Here is a 20,014-nt window from a genome sequence, read left to right as displayed (position 1 = left end):
GTGCTTTCCCCTTCTGCAGTGTTTTCAGTGCCTAAAATCCTCAAATATTCCAGAAAAAATCATACTAAATTTGCAGGGCATTTGGAGCACTTTTATTTTGGACTAATTTTTAATGCATGAATAAATCAGAAAACGGACAGATAATACTATTTTTGCTTTATTTATTCTAAATAACAGAAAGTAAAAAGAGGGTACAGAAGGTTGTGCCTTCTAGTTTCATCCATCTCGTGATCATCAAAATGAACCCACTAACAAGGTTGATCAAGTCTTGTTAACAAACTCATTCCGAATAACACGGAACCGGAGAAATTTCAAATAACACTAAGTTACCTCAATGGGGATATTAAAATCCCCAACAATAAGAATATCATAATTTTTCTTGACAGTAGGGAGAGGAAATTCAAAATCTCCAAAAATGATAGTTGGAACTTTTTCAATAGAATTGATGCTATGAACTTGAGATTGTTTCCTCGGAAAGTGTACCAGATGCTCATTACCATTAATATGAAAAGTGACATTGCCTTTGTTCCAATCAATAACAGCCCCTGCAGTATTAAGGAAAGGTCTACCAAGGATAATAGACATACTATCGTCCTCGGGGATATCAAGAATAACAAAGTCCATTAAGATAGTGACATTTGCAACCACAACAGGCACATCCTCACAAATACCAACAGGTATAGCAGTTGATTTATCAGCCATTTGCAAAGATATTTCATTAGGTGTCAACTTATTCAATTCAAGTCTACGATATAAAGAGAGAGGCATAACACTAACACCGGCTCCAAGATCACATAAAGCAGTTCTGACATAATTTATTTTAATAGAGCATGGTATAGTTGGAACACCCGGATCTCCAAGTTTCTTTGGTATTCCACCCTTAAAAGTGTAATTAGCAAGCATGGTGGAAATTTCAGCTTCCGGTATCTTTCTTTTATTTGTTATGATATCCTTCATATACTTAGCATAAGGATTTACTTTCAGCATATCAGTTAAGCGCATACATAAGAAAATAGGTCTAATCATTTCAGCAAAGCGCTCAAAATCCTCATCATCCTTTGTCTTGGATGATTTAGGAGGAAAGGGCATGGGTTTCTGAACCCATGGTTCTCTTTCTTTACCGTGCTTCCTAGCAACAAAATCTCTCTTATCATAACGTTGATTCTTTGATTGTGGGTTATCAAGATCAACAGCAGGTTCAATCTCTACATCATTGTTTTTGCTAGGTTGAGCATCAACATGAACATTATCATTAACATTATCACTAGGTTCATGTTCATCACCTGATTGTGTTTCAGCATCAGAGATAGAAATATCATTGAGATTCTCAGGTGTGTCTACAGTAGGTTCACTAGAAGCATGCAAAGTCCTATCATTTTTCTTCTTCTTCTTTTTAGAAGAACTAGGTGCCTCTAAATTATTTCTCTGAGAATCTTGCTCGATTCTCCTAGGGTGGCCTTCAGGATACAAAGGTTCCTGAGTCATTCTACCAGTTCTAGTAGCCACTCTAACAACAAAGTCATTTTTATTATTTAATTCATCAAGCAAATCATTTTGAGCTTTAAGTACTTGCTCAACTTGGGTAGCAACCATAGAAGTATATTTGCTAATGCGATGAAGTTCATCTTTAACTCTAGCCAGATTATCACCTACGCGGCCTATCTCAAAAGCATTATTCTTTAACTCTCTACCAACATAACCATTAAAACTTTCTTGTCTAGCCATAAAGTCATCAAATTCATCTAAGCATGGGCTATGAAATTTACTTGAGGGTATTTCAACTTTATCATATCTATAGAGAGAATTTACCTTTGCTACCTGTGTCGGGTTATCAAGACAATGTGGTTCTTCAGGCGGTATATTAAGGCCATGTATTTCTTCAATAGGTGGTATTCTTAACACCTTCAGCTTTAATACCTTTTTCTTTCATTGATTTCTTTGCTTCTTTCATATCTTCAGGACTCAGAAATAAAACACCTCTCTTCTTCGGAGTGGGTTTAGGAATAGGCTCAGGCGTTGGCTCAATTGGTTCAGGAATTACTTCAGGAACTAGCTCAGGAAGAGTCCAATTATTTTCATTAGTCAACATATTATTCAATAGTATTTCAGCTTCGTCGACAGTTCTTTCCCTGAAAACACAACCAGCACAACTATCCAAGTAGTCCTTGGAAGCATCGGTTAGTCCATTATAAAAGATATCAAGTATTTCATTTTTCTTAAGAGGATGATCAGGCAAAGCATTAAGTAACTGGAGAAGCCTCCCCAAGTTTGTGGGAGACTCTCTTCTTTGATTTGCACAAAATTATATATTTCCCACAAGGCAGCTTGTTTCTTATGAGCAGGGAAATATTTAGCAGAGAATTATACCAAGTCTTAGCACCACCCTTTAATGAGAACGGAAATATCTTAAGGATATATAAATAGCGAGAATTCTCAGCATTAGTAAACAGGGTAGCTATATCATTCAACTTGGTAAGATGTGCCACAATAGTTTCAGATTCAAGGACATAAAAAGGATCTGATTCAACTAAAGTAATAATATCAGGATCAACAAAGAATTCATAATCCTTATCAGTAACACAGATAGGTGAAGTAGCAAAAGCAGGATCGGGTTTCATTCTAGCATTAAGAGACTACTGCTTCCATTTAGCTAATAATTTCTTAAGATCATTTCTATCATTGCAAGCAAGAATTTCCATAGCAGCTGCTTCATTCATAACATAACCCTTAGGAACAATAGGTAATACATAATCATTGGGATAACCTTCATCATCACTATCATCAATAATAGGTTCTTCAAAATTTTCATTCCCCCTAACTCTAGCAAGTTGTTCATCAAGAAATTCACCTAATGGCAAAGTAGTATCACACATAGAAGTAGTTTCATCATGCATAGCAGAAGTGGCATCATCAATAACATGCGACATATCCGAATTCATAGCAGTAGTAGGTTTAGGTGTAGCAAGCCTACTAATAACGGAAGGAGAATCTAGTGCAAGGCTAGATGGTAGTTCCTTAGCTCCCCTCATAGTTGAGGGCAAAATAGTAGTTCGATCGTCTTTCAAGTTCTTCATAGTGATCAACAGATATAAATCCCAAGTTACTCAGAGAATAGAGCTATGCTCCCCGGCAACGGCGCCAGAAATTAGTCTTGATAACCCACAAGTGTAGGGGATCGCAAGAGCTTTCGAGGGTAAAGTATTCAACCCAAATTTATTGATTCAACACAAGGGAAGCCAAAGAATATTCTTGAGTATTAGCAGTTGAGTTGTCAATTCAACCACACCTCGATAACTTAGTATCTGCAGCAAAGTATTTAGTAGAAAAAGTGGTATGATAATAAAGGTAGCGGTGGCAAAAGTAAAGATAAATGTTTTTGGGTTTTCTTAGTAGTTGTAACAGTAGCAACGGAAAAGTAAATAAGCGAAGAACAATATGTGAAAAGCTCGTAGGCAATGGATCAGGGATGAATAATTATGCCGGATGCAATTCCTCATGCAATAGTTATAACATAGGATGATATAGAACTAGCTCCAGTTCATCAATGTAATGTAGGCATGTATTCCGTAAATAGTCATACGTGCTTATGGAAAAGAACTTGCATGACAACTTTTGTCCTACCCTCCCGTGTTCAACAGGGTCCTAGAGGAAACTAAGGGATATTAAGGCCTCCTTTTAATAGAGAACCAAAACAAAGCATTAGCACATAGTGAATACATGAACTCCCCAAACTACGGTCATCACCGATAAGTATCCCGATTATTGTCACTTCGAGGTTGTCGGATCATAACACATAATAGGTGACTATAGACTTGCAAGATAGGATCAAGAACACACATATATTCATGAAAACATAATAGGTTTAGATCTGAAATCATGGCACTCGGGCCCTAATGACAAGCATTAAGCATAGCAAAGTCATAGCAACATCATTCTCAGAACATAGTGGATACTAGGGATCAAACCCTAACAAAACTAACTTGATTACATGGTAAATCTCATCCAACCCATCACCGTCCAGCAAGCCTACGATGGAATTACTCACGCACGGCGGTGAGCATCATCAAATTGGTGATGGAGGATGGTTGATGATGATGACGGCGACGAATCCCCCTCTCCGGAGCCCCGAACAGACTCTAGATCAGCCCTCCCGAGAAAGATTAGGGCTTGGCGGCGGATCCGTGTCGTAAATCACGATGAAACTTTCTCTTTGATTTTTTTCACCCCAAACATGAATATATGGAGTTGGAGTTGACGTCGGTGGAGGTCCAGGGGGCCCACGAGATAGGAGGACGCGCCCTAGGGGGGGCGCCCCCTGTCTCGTGGACAGGCTGTGGGCCCCCTCACATTAATTCTTTCGCCAAAAATTCTTATTAATTCCGAGAAGTGCCTCCGTGGATTTCCAGGACATTCCGAAAACTATTCTTTTCTACACATAAAACAACATCATGGCAGTTCTGCTGACAAGAAGGGCAAAAGTGTTTGGAAAAGTAGATACATTGGAGACATATCAGTGCATCCGACAGTGCCCCGCCTCCTCCCACCACTCGCGCCGGCGGCCGCGCCCCAGTCGTTGCCGTCCGCTCCGCTGGCCGGCCCTCCCCCTGCCTTGCCGGCTCTGGCTAGCCGCGTCGTCCGAGCCGCCCCTTGCCACGGCATGCTGCTTCGGTCAGCCGGCCTCGCCCCTCCTCGTGTGTTGGGCGCCGGGTACGCCCCGCCCGGAGCCCGCGCCCATTTCATCCGCTACACCGCACCCGGTTTGGCCCCTGTGCCACTACACGTGGGGCCCGCCCCTATTTTAAATAAATAAAAAGTTTTAAAAAAAGTATAATTAATTAACTTAATTAATTAGGATTAGTTAGCCTAATTGCATGTTTAGTTGAAAAGTGATTTAACTAGTCTAAGCAGTCAATGACAGGGGGCCCCACCCCCTGTTGACCAATCAACGTTTGACTGGTCAACTGGGACCCCCCTGGCCCACTTGTCATCCTTTGTGTACACTTCTGTGTACACAGAGCTGGGTACCCCTCGCATTTTAACAATTATTTTCGAATTAAGAATAAATCCAGAAAATGTTTTTTATCTTCAAAAATTCATAGAAAATTATTCGTAACTCAGATGAAAATGTTTTCTACATGAAAGTTGCTCAGAACGACGGGACAAATCGGGATACTCTCTCCGTTCGTCTGCCACACGCCCCTAGCATAGCAAACATTCAACCTTTCCCCTCCGTTTCTTCTGTCCGAAAATGCCTAACCCTGGGGAAACATTTCCGGATGTTTCCCCCCTTCGCCGGTATCATGTAGCACTATGTTAGAACACCTCTAGCACCGCTTATTGTCTTGTTATGCTTATGTTTGCGTGTATTTAATGTTTCTTCCCCCTCTTCTCTCCGGTAGACCCCGAGGCCGATGTTGATGTCCCTGTGATCGACTACGTCACCGACGACCCCTTTTCCCTTTCAGCGGAGCTTCCAGGCAAACCTCCCCTTTGATCATCCCGATATCGCCCATTCCATTCTCTCATGCTTGCATTAGATTTATTTGATTGCTCCTATTCTGATGCATAGCCTGATTTTGTACCTACATTTTTACATACCTGCTTATCCTAAACTGCTTAGTATAGGTTGGATAGTGATCCATCAGTGACCCCCACCATGTCCTTGTTACCCCTGATTCATCATCGATGACTCGATCAACGTGATTGATGACCAGAGCTCGACACTTCACATCACATGACGCCCCTTTTGTTGCTCGACTCTACAGAGTTACCAGAGGGTGGAACCTCATACATCACTCCTGATGAGATCTCTGTAGTGAAGCTTTTCGGTCGTGGTCATCGAGGGTGGTTCCTCCTTCACGATTCCTGATACGACTCTGTCGTGCACCACCTCAAGTGTGAACCTCGAGGGTGGTTCCTCTTACATTCACCTTGATGATTACATTGAGTGGAATCCACCGGGGGTGATTCCTCGGGTTTTCCCCTTGATGTTTGGACACACGGTTACAATGACTTTACTTAAGACCTTGGTGAAAGTCGGGAGGGCCCGGAGAGCACCCACAAGATAATTACATGGCACGGCCGGGCATTCTGGGCCCTTGTCGTAAGTCCACGAGACGAGGCGACGGGGTCACTTCGATCGTGAGTCTCTGCTCGTCTCCGCAAGCTAATAATACACTATGGTTTTGGTATTTGTTCTGAGTTGGCCTCTGGCCTTTATGCACCAACCACCACGCGAGAATAGTTATGGGCCTCGGCATCGTGGTATCAGCCGAAGCTTTGTCAGACGTCCAGTTCAGCAGTGCCGCATGGTTGGGCCGGCACTATCCTGTAGTGGTGGAGCCTGGACCCGCCCTGTATGCAACAATCCGGAGTGCAACGGGCGATGGGCCCAGACCCCGGAGTGCTTAGGATGTAGACCGGCGAGGACCTCTCTGCTGAGCCTAGGTAGAGCTACGACATGTTGATCTTCCGAGGACGGGCATGGCCTAGGAAAGTGTGTCAGGCCAGAGTAATCAAGCGTGTTGGAAAACATGGTGCACCCCTGCAGGAAAATTATCTATTAATAGCCATGTCCACGGTAACGGACGTTCAGACTTATATCCTGATCTTATACAAGTACAAATGGATACTTGAGATATGTGGCTCTGAGATTGCTGTCTCGGAGGGAGTCGAGGAAGGATCTCTGGGCATTAATGTTACGACATGTTTGTTAATTAAAATGCTATTCTTTACTCTTCTACATGATGCAAGATGCTTGAAGATGCTAGTCTTCGATAGGCTAGGCCTTCCACCTCAATTCTGGCATTCTGCAGTTCAGTCCACATATACAAACCTTTCATTTGATACCAATGCATACTTAGTATAGATCTGATGCTTGCGAGTACTTTGGATGAGTACTCACGGTTGCTTTGCTACCCATTTTCCCCCTTCTTTCTTCTTTTCGGTTGATGCAACCAGATGGTGGATCCTTGGGGCCAGATGACACCCCCCGTCGACTACTACGTGGAGACGCCGACGACCAAGAGTAGTTAGGAGGTCCCAGGCAGGAGGACTTGCCTCTTCGATCGTGTTGCTTTTGTGCTAGCCTTCTTAAGGAACCCTTGTTTAAGTTATGTCTGTACTCAGATATTGTTGCTTCCGTTGACACTTGTGTCTCGAGCTTTTGTATTCGAGCCCTCGAGGCCCCTGGCTTGTAATATGAAGCTTGTATTCTTTTATTTTGTGTTTAGAGTTGTGTTGTGATATCTTCCCGTGAGTCCCTGATCTTGATTGTACACATTTGCGTGTATGATTAGTGTACGATTGAATCGGGGGCGTCACAAGTTGGTATCAGAGCCGACTTCCTGTAGGATCCCCCTTTCCAACTCCTTGGCCGAAGTTGAGTCTAGTCATTGAGAAACTATTTTACTAACATGATTGTGTGGCCCATGTCGCCATTGGCTGGTATTAGGATCTTTTACTCCTCGACCTTTACTCTGGGACTCTAATCTTTCTTCTATTCGGGTTAAATGATTTTTCTAACTCAAACTTTAGGTTCTCATAAATACTTTCTCCCGGAGAGCCCCTCACTCCAGTTGATTGCTTGGTGCACCAGAAGATTCTGAAGATAATCTTCGTTGTTTTCCCGAGACCCTTGTGCCCTTCGTCGTTGCGACCCTACCACCGATAAATCCTTATGGGTAACTACCTACATCTATCATTCATACCTTCATCCCCAGTTGCTCTTGTTATTACAAGATGCCCTGAAATACTATTTGATCTTCTGAAAATACGTAGTACCCTATTGCTCTTGTTCCTCCTTACCTGCTTACATTATGGTTACCCCGTATGTCTACCAAAGTTCATTAGCATCCTTTGTCATCTTAATTTTGAGCATTTGATTTGATATGTGTTGTGAATGCTTGCAATCATCAATTACAATTAGAATTCTTCCCTTCGGCTCAGACGTCACCCTGTACATGAGCTGGTGTCGACAAATCAAACCTTGATTGATTGTCGATCTATGTCTATTCTACTTAATTGTCTTTGATCAGAGCCTCTGCTTCTGATCCCCTGTTTTGAAAATCATAATCCCCTTTGCATTCGAACTTAGAATTAGTCAGTTGTTTCTATAATCTGATATCCTTGCATTCTTTATTCTTCTGGTTGAGTACCGATGCTCACATTAGATACCTTGTGAACCACCAGATCCTTTGTGGGGTTTTATCTGACAACATCCTTCATATATAGTAACCTTGTGAGCTTTTCCTCGGATACATAATGCCTCTGGTAAGTTGTATCTGTACTTCCTCAATCTTGCTCTACTCCGAGCTTGAGTTATTTACTCGTGAAGTTTGACTCTACAACTTCATCGAAGACGAGAAGTAAAGGGAAGGTTATGCATTAATGAAGTGGGAGTCGACTGTGAACCTTTGTGTTCTTGCCCATGGACCCGATGTGAAACTTATCTTGGAGTTTCTTGTTATAATAATAATCCCCTTGTGATAAGTTCATCTTGTATCTAATTTTGGTCCTTTGCAACCGTGGTTCCAACCATGTCGTTCTCCTTTGATCCATTTCCCGGACAAGTTAAAGTACTTGTCTTCTTCAGATCATTTCACTGTCCAACCTCTACTTTGATCTAACTTTGAATATTACCCTCTAGTATCTCAAGAATATCATGGAACTAGATAACTTCTTATGAGTTCTTCATCAACTGTTAATTCTCGCCATTCCAAGTTTCCACGGATTCTGAGTTGTTAGACACTCGAGAACACCGATAACTGATTCCAGTCTACACTTTTCTTTCCATTGTTTGCTTTAACTTTCTTGTAACCTAACATATCTGTGTAGTGATAATTCCCTGCTTATGTAAACCCCTCGGTGCACAAACTCTGTTAGTAAGACATTGTCACTTTTGTTGATGACATTCCGGTAACCACAAATGGACGAGAACTTTTCCTATTGGTCCGCCTCATCTTAATGAGCAGAAAAATGGTTCTCTTCGTCCATCTCCCTTGGTACCAACGTTGTTGCCAACATAACTGACAGGTTGTCCCCTGACCTGCCTTGGTTTCATGACCGTACAAAATGTTAGCACCCTTCCTGCTTTTAAACCACATTGTGGGCCCATAACCCATAGTTCCACAGGGTCAAAACCTGACTCTCTTGTACATCCCTGTCTTCCAAAATTGTTCCTCACGCTTGCCTTCGTATGTAATTCGCGAGCCACCTTCCTTGTGATCTGTTCTGGTATCAGATGCAATACTTATTCCCATTGCTATGAACCCCTTTCACCCTCTGTTTTACGCAACAAATGGTTGCCTACCCGGTTGAAGCTTCTTATTGCACCTCCTTACCTTGCTCTCGATGACTTGTTTGAATTTCAACTCAAGAGATTCGTTTATGCCACGTTCACCGAGATAGCCCCTAGGTACCTATCATGTATTGAGCTCCATCCTTCCCGAGTCTTTCCCCTTACTCCATCCCTTAAATATCGGGACGAGATTTCTTGTAGTGGAGGAGAATTGTGACGCCCGGATAATTAAGCTACAGTAATCCCCCGTTACTGGTGCCATGTCATCATATTACTGTTGCTAATCTCTGCTTGATCCAAATCTCAATCCAAATTCAAATTGAAAATAAAAGTCCAAAGTTCAAACTTCTCAAACATGCAAAATAAAATGTTCATCAGATGGAAAATATTATTTTGATAGTATTGGAGGTGAACCAACATTTTTGAAAGGTATTTAAATTACCTAACTAATTAAAACAGTGGCTAAACCAATAATTTAAATGCCTTTTAAATTATAAAAGTTTTAAACTAAATTATTTTAGTGCCAAACTAAATGTGGCAGTAGCCTTTTTAAAATTACTAATTTAGGGGCTACTGTTATATTTTATAAAAATAAAGTGAAAATATAATCTATAAAAAGAAAAGATAAGAAAATGCAAGAGATCAAAAAAAAAGAAGAAAGAAGAAAACCCCCTGGGCCTAGCCCAGCTGGGCCAGCCCAGCTCCCTGCATTGGATGGCCCAGCTCTTCTTACTGTTCATCGGTCTCAGACCACTACAGGGCACGTCTCGCCCCAACCACCTCACCGGCGTCGAGGGTGAGGGGATAAGGACCCACCACCCCCTCGATTCCCTCGTCCGCTCTCATCCACTCCACTCCCCTCGCTCTCTCTCTCTCTCTCTCTCGACCACACGCTCGCCCCTTCCTCCAGATCTGTTGCCGAGCGCGGCCATCAACGCCCGCCTCACTCTGCTGTGGCCACCGACCATCTCTCGCGTCGCCGTTGTGTCCATGAAGACATCCGTCGTCTGCTGCACCACTACAGAGACGAAAACGAGCCGGAAACCCCTCCTTCGCCGGATCCATGTCGCCCTCGTCCGCTTCGGTCGCCGGCCATCTCCGTCAACTCCGACCACCCTACTGCTACTAAGCTGCCACTAGGCCACCGTGTGCCCTCCCCGTAAGCTCCCCTTCCTCCCCGACCCCTCATGTGCTCCCGTCTGCCACGTAATTCTCCCCCTCCATCCCGACACCTTTGTCGTCCCCTCCCTGCGCCCGCACGATGCTCCGGCCGAAGCTTCGCGCTCGTCATGCTCGGCCGCGCGTGGTCACGCCCGTCACATCCGGTGCTTGCCTCCTCTGCCCGCTCGCTGCTCGACCACCATGGCCTCGCTACTACTCGCCGCCTTCGACCCGCCACCGCCTGCCATTGTCCTGGCACGCCCGCGCCCGCCTGTAGCCGCCACTGCAGCACTGCTGCTTCTGCTGTCATGCGGCTGCTGCTCTAGTCACCTGCTACCCCACCGCAGCCTCCTCTGCTTGCTCTATGTGGCGCCTCCGCTGTGCTTGCGACAATGCCCCGCCTCCGCCCGCCACGCGTTCCAGCGGCCGCGCCCCTATCGCCGTCGTCCGCTTCGCTGCCGGGCCCTCCCCCTGCCGCGCCGGCTCCGGCTAGCAGCGTCGCTAGCGCTGCCCCTTGCCACGGCATGCTGCTTCGGCCGGCCAGTGTCGCCGCCCCCCTCCCCCCCCGCCCTTGCGTGCTGGGCGCTGGGTACGCCCCGCCTGGAGCCCGCGCCCATTTCGCCTGCTACACCGCGCCTGATTTGGCCCCTGTGCCACTACACGTGGGGCCCGCCCTATTTTAAATAAGTAAAAAAGTTTTAAAAAAGTATGATTATATAAATACATAATCAAGTAATTAATTAACTTAATTAATTAGGATTAATTAGCCTAATCACATGTTTTGTTGAAAAGTGATTTAACTAGTCTAAGCAGACAATGACAGGGGGGCCACCCCCTGTTGACCAGTCAAACATTGACTGGTCAACTGGGACCCCCTAGCCCACTTGTCATCCTTTGTGTACACTTGTGTGTACACAGAGCTGGGTACCCCTAGCATTTTAACAATTATTTTCGAATTAAGAATAAATCCAAAAAATGTTTAAATCTTTCAAAATTCAAAGAAGAGTATTCATAACTTGGATGGAAATGTTTTCCACATGAAAGTTGCTCAGAACGACGAGACGAATGCGCATACACTCTCCGTTCGTCTACCACACGCCCCTAGCATAGCGAACATGCAACCTTTCCACACCGTTTCTTCTGTCCGAAAATGCCTAACCCTTTTCCCTGTGATCGAACATGTTGATGTCCCTGTGATCGACTACGTCACCGACGACCCCTTTTCCCTTTCAGCGGAGCTTCCAGGCAAGCCCCCCTTTGATCATCCCGATATCGCCCATTTCGTTCTCTCATGCTTGCATTAGATTTTGCTACCATATTTGATTGCTCCTATTCTCATGCATAGCCTTCTTTTGTACCTATATTTGTTACGTACCTGCTTATCCTAAACTGCTTAGTATAGGTTGGATAGTGATCCATCAGTGACCCCCACCTTGTCCTTGTTGCCCCTAATTCATCATTGATGACTCGATCAACATGATAGAGGACCAGAGCCCAACACCCCACATCACATCACGCCCCTTTTGTTGCTTGACTCTGCAGAGTTACCATCAAGTGCTGAGGGTGGAACCTCATACATCACTCCTGATGAGATCTCTGTAGTGAAGCTTTTCGGTCGTGGTCATCGAGGGTGGTTCCTCCTTCACCATTCCTGATACGGCTCTATCGTGCAACACATCAAGTGTGAACCTCGAGGGTGGTTCCTCTTACGTTCACCTTGATGATTACATCGAGTGGAATCCATCGGGGGTGATTCCTCGGGTTTTCCCCTTGATGTTTGGATACACGGTTACAATGACTTTACTTGAGACCTTGGTGAAAGTCGGGCGGGCTCGGAGAGCACTCGCAAGATAATTACATGGCACGGCCAGGCATTCTGTGCCCTTGTCGTAAGTCCATGAGACGAGGCGACGGGGTCACTTCGATCGTGAGTCTCTGCTCATCTCCGCAAGCTAATAATACACTATGGTTTGGGTATTTGTTCTGAGTTGGTCTCTGGCCTTTACGCACCAACCACCACGCGAGAATAGTTATGGTCCTCGACATCGTGGTATTTGCCGAAGCTTTGTCAGACGTCCAGGTCAGCAATGCGGCACGGCTGCGCCGGCACCATCCTGTAGTGGTGGAACCTGGACCCGCCCTGTACACAACGATCTGGAGTGCAACAGGCGATGGGCCCAGACCCCAGAGTGCTTAGGATGTAGACCGGCGGGGACCTCTCTGCTGAGCCTATGTAGGGCTACGACGTGTTGATCTTCCGAGGCCGAGCATGGCCCAGGAAAGTGTGTCCGGCCAGAGTAATCAAGCGTGTTGGAAAATATGGTGCACCCCTACAGGGAAGATTATCTATTAGTAGTCATGTCCACGGTAACGGACCTTCAGACTTATATCCTGATCTTATACAACTACAAATGGATACTTGAGATATGTGGTTCCGGGATTGCTTTCTCGCAGGGAGTCAAGGAAGGATCTCTGGGCATTAATGTTACAACATGTTTGTTAATTAAAATGCTATTCTTTACTCTTCTACATGCTGCAAGATGCTTGGAGCTGCTTGAAGATGCTAGTCTTCGATAGGCTAGGCCTTCCACCTCAATTCTGGCATTCTGTAGTTCAGTCCACAGATAGAAACCTTTCATTTGATACCAATGCATACTTAGTATAGATCTGATGCTTGCGAGTACTTTGGATAAGTACTCAGGGTTGCTTTGCTACCCATTTTCCCGCTTCTTTCTTCTTTCCGGTTGATGCAACCAGATGGTTGATCCTTGGAGCCAGATGCCACCCCCCGTCGACTACTACATGGAGACGCTGACGACAAGGAGTAGTTAGGAGGTCACAGGCAGGAGGCCTTGCCTCTTCAATCATGTTGCTTTTGTGCTAGCCTTCTTAAGGCACCCTTGTTTAACTTATGTCTGTACTCAGTTATTGTTGCTTCCGCTGACGCTTGTGTCTCGAGCTTTTGTATTCGAGCACTTGAGGCCCCTGGCTTGTAATATGAAGCTTGTATTATTTTATTTTGTGTTTAGAATTGTGTTGTGATATCTTCCCGTGAGTCCCTGATCTTGATCGTACACATTTGCGTGTATGATTAGTGTGCGACTGAATCGGGGGCGTCACAACTACTGAAACTTCATCGGAGAGGCTATGGTGTTGGTCTAGAAGCCCTCCGTGATCGATTCCCTGTCCGTCGGAGCACCGGAAAAGGCCCCAAGATGGGATACGAGTACAGAAGGTTGTGGCGGTGGGAATAGGGTTTCGTGGTGCTCCTGGATGTTTTCAGGGTATATGAATATATATAGGCGAAGGAAGTCGGTCAGGGGAGCCATGAGGGGCCCACGAGGGTGGGGCGCGCCTACCCCCCCCCCCAGGCGCGTCCTCCTGCGTCGTGGCCACCTTGTTTCTTTCATGACGTCCACTCCAAGTCTCCTGGATTGCGTTTGTTCCAAAAATAACTCTCCCGAAGGTTTCATTCCATTTGGACTCCGTTTGATATTCCTTTTCTGCGAAACACTAAATAGGCAAAAAAACAGCAATTTGGATTGTGCCTCCGGTTAATAGGTTAGTCTCAAGAATAATATAAAAGTGTATAATAAAGCCCATTAAACATCCAAAACAAATAATATAATAGCATGGACCAATCAAAAATCATAGATACGTTGGAGACGTATCAGCAAGTCTCTTTACTCGTTCTGTAATACATCACCACATGACTAACTCCTTAGTTGTTTGCTTGCAAGCTTATGACGTGTATTACCGAGAGGGCCCTGAGATACCTCTCCGATACTCGGAGTGAAAAATCCTAATCTTGATCTATGACAACTCAACAAACACCTTCGGAGATACCTGTAGAGCATCTTTATGATCACCCAGTTACATTGTGACGTTTGATAGCACATAAGGCATTCCTCAAGTATCCAGGAGTCGAAGGAATGTGTATTTGACATGAAGAAAGCAATAGCAATAAAACTTAACGATCATTATGCTAAGCTAACGGATGGGCCTTGTCCATCACATCATTCTCCTAATGATGTGATCCCGTTATCAAATGACAACTCATGTCCATGGTTAGGAAACCTTAACCATCTTTGATCAACGAGCTAGTCTACTAGAGGCTCACGAGGGAAACATTGTTTGTTTATGTATTCACACATGTATTAAGGTTTCCGATCAATACAATTCTAGCATGAATAATAAACCTTCATCATGAATATGGAAATATAAAATAACAACTTTATTATTTCCTCTAGGGCATATTTCCTTCAGTCTCCCACTTGCGCTAGAGCCAATAATCTAGATTACATTGCAATGAATCTAACACCCATGGAGTCTTGGTGCTGATCATGTTTTGCTTGCGGAAGAGGCTTAGTCAACGTGTCTGCTACATTCAGATCTGTATGTATTTTGCAAATCTCTATGTCTCCCTCCTTGACTTGCTCACGGATGGAGTTGAAGCGTCTCTTAATGTGTTTGGTTCTCTTGTGAAATATGGAATCCTTTGCCAAGGTAGTCGCTCCAGTATTGTCACAAAAGATTTTCATTGTACCCGATGCACTAGGTATTACACCTAGATCGGATATGAATTCCTTCATCCAGACTCCTTCATTTGCTGCTTCCAAAGCAGCTATGTACTCCGTTTCACACGTAGATCCGGCCATGATGCTCTGCTTGGAACTACACCAACTGACAGCTCCACCATTCAATATAAATATGTATCCGGTTTGTGACTTAGAGTCATCTGGATCAGTGTCAAAGCTAGCATCAACGTAACCATTTATGACGAGCTCTTTGTCACCTCCATAAACAAGAAACATATCGTTTGTCCTTTTCAGGTACTTCAGGATGTTCTTGACCACTGTCCAGTGGTCCACTCCTGGATTACTTTGGTACCTCCCTGCCAGACTTATGGCAGGCACATATCTGGTCTGGTACACAGCATAGCATACATGATAGAAGCTATGGTTGTGGCATAGGGAACGACTTTCATTTTCTCTGTATCTTCTGCAGTGGTTGGGCTTTGAGTCTAACTCAGCTTCACACCTTGCAACACAGGCAAGAACCCTTTCTTTCACTCATCGATTTTGAACTTCTTCAAAACTTTGTCAAGGTATGTGCATTGTGAAAGTCCTATTAAGCGTCTTGATCTATCTCTATAGATCTTGATGCCCAATATATAAGCAGCTTCACCGGTGTCTTTCATTGAAAAACTCTTATTTGAGTATCCTTTTATGCTATCCAGAAATTCTACATCACAATCAACAATATGTCATCTATATATAATATTAGAAATGCTATAGAGCTCCCACTCACTTTCTTGTAAATACAGGCTCCATCGAAAGTCTGTACAAAACCACATGCCTTGATCACTTCATCAAAGCATATATTCCAACTCTGAGATGCTTGCACCAGTCCATAGATGGATCGCTGGAGTTTGCACACTTTGTTAGCACCTTTAGGATCGAGAAAACCTTCTGGTTGCATCATATACAACTCTTCTTTAAGAAATCCATTAAGGAATACAGTTCTCATGTCCATCTGCCATATTTCATAATCACAAAATGTGGCAATTGCTAACATGATTCGGATGGACTTAAGCATCGCTATGGGTGAGAAAGTCTCATCATAGTCAACCCCTTGAACTTGTCAAAAACCTTGTGCAACAAGTCGAGCTTTGTAGACAGTAACATTACCATCAGTGTCAGTCTTCTTCTTGAAGATCCATTTATTCTCTATGGCTTGCCAATCATCGGGCAAGTCCACCAAAATCCATACTTTGTTCTCATACATGGATCCTATCTTAGATTTCATGACCTCAAGCCATCTGTTGGAATATAGGCTCATCATAGCTTCTTCATAGTTCGTAGGTTCACCATGGTCTAGTAACATGACTTCTAGAACAGGATTACCGTACCACTCTTGTGCGGAACATGCTCTATTCGACCTATGAGGTCCAGTAGTAACTTGATCTGAAGTTTCATGATCATCATCATTAGCTTCCTCTCTAGTTGGTGTAGGCATCACGGGAACAGATTTCTCTAATGTGCTACTTTCCCATTTGAGAGAAGGTACGATTACCTCATCAAGTTCTACTTTCCTCCCACTCACTTCTTTCGAGAGAAACTCCTTCTCTGGAAAGGTTCCATTCTTGGCAACAAAGATCTTGACTTAGGATATGTGGTAGAAGGTGTACCCAATTGTTTCCTTAGGGTATCCTATGAAGATGCACTTCACCAATTTGGGTTCGAGCTTATCAGGCTGAAGCCTTTTAACATGTGTCGCAACCCCAAACTTTAAGAAATGACAGCTTAGGTTTCTTGAAACCACGGTTCATACGGTGTCGTGTCAATGGATTTAGACGGTGCCCTATTTAAAGTGAATGCAGCTGTCTCTAATGCATAACCCCAAAACGATAGTGGTAAATCAGTAAGAGACATCATAGATCACACCATATCTAATAAAGTACGCTTACGACTTTCGAACACACCATTACCTTGTGGTGTTCCAGGTGGCGTGAGTTGTGAAACTATTCCACATTGTTTTAAGTGAAGGACAAACTCGTAACTCAAATATTTGCCTCCACAATCAGATCATACAAACTTTATTTTCATATTACGATGATTCTCCACTTCACTCTAAAATTCTCTATACTTTTCAAAAGTTTCAGACTTGTGTTTCATTAATTAGATATACCCATGTCTGCTCAAATCATCTGTGAAGGTAAGAAAATAACGATACCCGCCGCATGCCTCAACACTCATTGGACCGCATACATCGATATGTATTATTTCCAGTAAGTCATTGGCTCCCTCCATTGTTCCGAAGAACGGAGTTATAGTCATCTTTCCCATGAGGCATGGTTCGCAAGTACCAAGTGATTCCAAAAGCCCATCTGCATGGTGTTTCTTCATGCGCTTTACACCAATATGACCTAAATGGTAGTGCCACAAATATGTTGCACTATCATTATCAACTTTGCATCTTTTGGCATCAATATTATGAAGATGTGTATCACTACAATCGAGATTTAATCAAAATAGACCACTCTTCAAGGGTGCATGACCATAAAAGATATTACTCATATAAATAGAATAACCATTATTCTCTGATTTAAATGAATAACTGTCTTGCACTAAACAAGATCCAGATATAATGTTCATGCTCAACGCTGGCACCAAATAACAATTATTCAGGTCTAAAACTAATCCCGAGATGTCGAGGTAGTGTGCCGACGACGATCACATAGACCTTGGAACCATTCCCAACGCACATCATCACCTCATCCTTAGCCAATCTTCGTTTAATCCATAGCTCATGTTTTGAGTTACATATATGAGCAACCGAACCAGCATCAAATACCCAAGCGCTACTATGAGCATTAGTAAGGTACACATCAATAACATGTATATCAAATATACCTTTGTTCATATTGCAATCCTTCTTATCCGCCAAATACTTGGGGCAATTCCGCTTCTAGTGACCAGTCCCTTTGCAGTAGAAGCACTCAATTTCAGTCTTAGGTCCAGCTTTGGGCTTGTTCCCGAGAGTGGAAACTTGCTTGCCATTCTTCTTGAAGTTCCCCTTCTTTCCCTTGCCCTTTTTCTTGAAACTAGTGGTCTTGTTAACCATCAACACTTGATGCTCCTTCTTGATTTCTACCTCCGCTGCTTTGAGCATTGCGAAGAGATTGGGAATTGTCTTGTCCATCCCTTGCATATTATAGTTCATCACGAAGCCTTTTTAGCTTGGTGGTAGTGATTGAAGAACTCTGTCAATAACACTATCATCTCCCCCGCAAAAAAACACTATCATCTGGAAGAATAACTCCCACCCGAGTCAAGTGATTATGATATCCAGGCATTCTAAGTATGTGTTCACTGACAGAACTATTCTCCTCCATCTTGCAGCTATAGAACTTGCTGGAGACTTCATATCTCTCAAAGCGGGCATTTGCTTGAAATATTAACTTCAACTCTTGGAACATCTCATATGCTCCATGACGTTCAAAACGTCTTTGAAGACCCGATTCTAAGCCGTAAAGCAAGGCACACTAAACTATTGAGTAGTCATCAGATCGAGCTTGCTAGACATTCAAAACATCAGCATCTGCTCCTGCAGTAGGCCTTTCACCTAGCGGTGCATCAAGGACATAATTCTTCTGTGCAGCAATGAGGATAATCCTCAAGTTACGGACCCAGTCCGTGTAGTTGCTACCATCATCTTTCAACTTAGCATTCTCTAGGAACACATTAAAATTCAGGGGAACGGTAGCACGGGCCATTGATCTACAACATAGATATGCAAATACTATCAGGACTAAGTTCATGATAAATTAAGTTCAATTAATCAAATTACTTAAGAACTCCCACTTAAATAGACACCCCTCAAGTCATCTAAGTGATATGTCCGATCATCATGTGAGATGGAGAAGTCATCAATTGTGAACATATCTATATTGATCATATCTACTATATGATTCACGTTCGACCTTTCGGTCTCTAGTGTTCAGAGGCCATGTCTGTACATGCTAGGCTCGTCAAGTTTAACCCAAGTATTCCGCATGTGCAAAACTGTCTTGCACCCGTTGTATGTGAACGTAGAGTCTATCACACGCGATCACCATGTGGTGTCTCAACACGACGAACTATAGAAATGGTGCATACTCAGGGAGAACACTTTTACCTTGAAATTTCGTGAAGGGATCATCTTATAATGCTAGTTTTATTAGGGCCGGATCCCTAGTATGCACTATGTTCTGAGATTGATGTTGCTATGACTTTGCTATGCTTAATGCTTGTCACTTTGGGCCCGGGTGCCATGATTTCAGATCCGAACCATTTATCTTATCGCCATTATATCCAGTTCTAGATCTGATCTTGCAAGTTATAGTCACCTACTACGTGTTATGATCCGACAACCCCGGAGTGACAATAGTCGGGACCACTCCCGCTGATGACCGTAGTTTGAGGAGTTCATGTATTCACCGTGTGTTAATGCTTTGTTCTGGTTCTCTATTAAAAGGAGGCCTTAATATCCCTTAGTTTCTAATATGACCCCGTTGCCACGGGAGGGTAGGACAAAAGATGTCATGCAAGTTCTTTCCATAAGCATGTATGACTATTTACAGAATACTTGCCTACATTATATTTATGAACTGGAGCTAGTGTCGTATCGCCCTAGGTTATAACTGTCTCATGATGAATATCATCCAATGAGTCAACGATCCAATGCCTACGAATTTACCTTATATTGTTCTTGCTAAGTTACTACTGCTGCTACTGTTATCGTTATTTCCACAAAATCACTACTATCACTGTTACTATTACTATTGATGTTGCTACTATTATCAAAACTATCATATTATTGTGCTAATGATCACTTTGTTGGAGATAATTAATCTCCAGGTGTGGTTGAATTGACAACTCAGCTGCTAATACTTGCAAATATTCTTTGGCTCCCCTTGTGTCGAATCTATAAATTTGGGTTGAATACTCTACCCTAGAAAACTGTTGCGTTCCCTTGTACTTGTGGGTTATCAAGGCCTTTTTCTGGCGCCGT

Source organism: Triticum aestivum, chromosome 4B, assembly GCF_018294505.1.
Source record: "Triticum aestivum cultivar Chinese Spring chromosome 4B, IWGSC CS RefSeq v2.1, whole genome shotgun sequence".
NCBI lineage: Eukaryota > Viridiplantae > Streptophyta > Magnoliopsida > Poales > Poaceae > Triticum > Triticum aestivum.
This window is presented reverse-complemented; position numbering follows the sequence as displayed.